The 3,004-nt window shown below is 39.2% G+C and overlaps 1 protein-coding gene across 2 annotated transcripts in view; it reads right to left on the minus strand.

Annotated features, from left to right (window-relative positions):
• Positions 1 to 3,004, minus strand: part of LOC102674501 (phosphatidylinositol 3-kinase regulatory subunit gamma) — a 30,036-nt gene that overhangs the window by 25,652 nt on the left and 1,380 nt on the right. The window lies entirely within an intron of this gene.

Genomic DNA, 3,004 nt, shown 5'->3' on the forward strand with positions numbered 1-3,004 from the left:
TTATCTCGATACGGATCATTTACGAACATTGCTGAAAATCGATGATGACGACCGTCTACCATGCCCGAGTTCCCCTACGTAAATGCGTGGAAATTGACTGTTTAAGCTTAACCGGATGATACTCGTAGTATAACCGTAGCGGCTGCGAGAGGCTTCCGTTTTAGAGTCAAAGTGCATTCGGATCGTTCGTGTAAATGGAACGGGCGAGGGAGGGTTCGAAGTCGTTCGGATCGAAATCATTCAATTAAGGTCAGTGGCTACTACGAAACAATCATCAGGCCCGGCATCGGGTGACGAACGCTGAAGAGACGCTTTCCCTTGGTCCCCTCGAACCAAGTTTTCGATCATCGAAAATATTATTGGCGATCCGCTCGTTATCGAAAGAGCATCGTACCTTCGCCGCGTAGCGAAGCGATGCAACGAGGCTTAGGTAGCGAGAAATACGGAAGTTAAATGTCCCCTCGACGATAAGAATGTGTAGGGCGTTCTCCAGAGACGAATCGAATACAAATCAGAGGAGGGAAGGTCGAAGTACCTTGGGCGAATAACGAGTCGCGAGGGTTTGAACGCATCTAAATTCAAATCGGCAATCGGTTTCCGAGACTTTTGAAAACGAGGAAAATGAAAATATTTTTTATAGTTTTTCCAAAGATTTGATACGCGTCGATTCGTGATTCGATGTGGTTAAAAAAGTGGAAAAACTCGCGTATCTGTTTGAGTGGAGGGGAAAGGAGACAGGAACTGGGGAAGCCGGAAATCGAGGAAAAAAGGGGGGAAAGCAGCAGAAGGGCGAAGCGCTTGCGCGACGAGCTCGTTTCCATGGCTTCGTTCGTTTCACGTAGCAACAGGAGGACTTTTGACCCCGTTCGATTGTCCTTCGAAACAACTCGATGCCTCATCGTTTTCTCCCGCTTTGTCGGCCGAGAGAAGTGAAACGCATCGTTGAATCGCACTTAGGCGTCACTCTTCTTTAACCTCAACGCGTGTACCGTCTTCGATAAGATTCCTCTTAGTCCGACGATAATACTTCACTTCTATCATTTATTCTAACGATCGTACGTATATATTGGGGATGATCGCCAACGAAAACAACAAATAAAAAAAAAACATTCGAAATTCGCACAGCTTCAACTACTCAAAAAAAAAGACAGGTCCTAACGTCGATGAATTTCGAAAGCGTTGATCACGAATGACGCACGAGTTTAAATTTACGAGCGGATCGATGCGCAAAGAAAGCCACGATACGGACGTTAAGTGGCACGTATATGAACAATGCCTGTCGTCGAACAGAATAATTTCGATATTGCCTTATTATGCTACATTCGAAATATATGCCGGTCGTTTTCCCAGGCAATGCACGCAATTTTAACGAACGAATTATTCTAAACAAGAAACATAATGCGCATGAAATTTAATTACAAAATATACACGAGTTATATATTCTAATCCATGGATTTTCCTATAGATCGAGAAGCACGTATAGCAGTGGAAACACTGTCAAATCGCGATCCCCGCATCGCAATTAAAATCGGTGAAAATCTCTTCTTGAATAGAAGAATAAAAGAAATTGAAAGGAATTTTTTAGTCAGATTCTTTGACTTTTTGTTCGACGACTGTGAAGCAAACACGCTTCTTTTCAACGATAGAACGAAAAAGATCATCAATTCATACGAGGAAAGGAAATATTTTCGCCAAGTGAATAGTACAGTCTACAGTCCTCTTATTTCAAATCGTGCGAGAGCATACTTTGATGTGATTCTTTCATCCAACTTCTTTCTAATCCACGCTTTTTCCCGCGCTTAGTTTCTACCATAAGTATGCGATTGCACGTACTTTCACTCCTCTCTTCTTTTTTCTCTATCGAATTAAAAAAAGAAAAAAAAAAGAAAAGAAATTATAGTTCAAGATGATTTCATATTATCTAGATTATTTTTATCCCCTTTTTCTTGATATACGTTTTCACGCATAAATGGCACGTAACTATCAAACTGAATATAATATCTACTAATGTTAATCATCCCCATGGAAAAAACTAATCGGAAAAATGGACGATGATTGTATGCTCGTGAAATTCAATGTTGTAAATTGGAGTTATAAAGACGTATCGACTCGAACGTAGGTCATAGAAGGGTGCAGACATTCAGAAGCGTATCTTTGATATGAAGGAACTCGTTTTATCGTCGCGACTTGATCGTTTTTCTCTCTTTTTTTTTTCCCCTCTTTCTTATTCTTTCTTCCGTCAGAAAATAGTATCGATTTTAGATACAGTTCACAAACTCGTAATGACTATGTATAGAAGTGCTTAGATATTGGTGGTAAATGTTCCGTGCAATCGAATACACTGATTTTCAATGATTGCCTGTGGGGGATCTGGTTGATTCTCGTACGATTACATCGAAGAGCAAAAGTGTGCAAAACGATTGTTCTATATGTAAGTGCGGTTACATCAATTGTATCTCTGATTTCTGCTTTCTTTCGTACGATTTCGTGCTAATGCGATTAATTGAAAAGCACTCGTCTCGCGCGTCCGCGTGCTACGTGATCGCTGTGATAGTTTCCTTTTCCAAGCGTGAAATCCAATGAAACGTAAGTAATTTCGTTTGTACAGTTGCCAGTCTATGATATCTGCTATTGGCTAACCTATACGCCAATATACTTTCAGCAACGATCCGAAGAAAACCTCTGCTCCTCTACCTTTCTGTTCGCTAATTTTGTATCTTCCATGTATTCGTAACGAGTCGCGTCTATATTCGGCATACACGCTCACCAAAGATGCACAAATTATCATGGAATAATTCTGGAGTTATTGTACCGAGATAAATTTGATTTTTATTATTTTCTTATTGAAAATGATAAATATCTATATTGAAAGATATTCATAAGAATTTTTTGATGTCAAAGACCGAAAAACGATATAATATTATTTTAAAATGTAATCGTTTTTATAAAAGAATATAATCAAAGAGCAGGAAATAAAAAAAAAAAAAAAAAAAAAAAAAAAAAA

The sequence above is a fragment of the Apis dorsata genome, unplaced genomic scaffold, assembly GCF_000469605.1.
Source record: "Apis dorsata unplaced genomic scaffold, Apis dorsata 1.3 scaffold_455, whole genome shotgun sequence".
Lineage (NCBI taxonomy): Eukaryota > Metazoa > Arthropoda > Insecta > Hymenoptera > Apidae > Apis > Apis dorsata.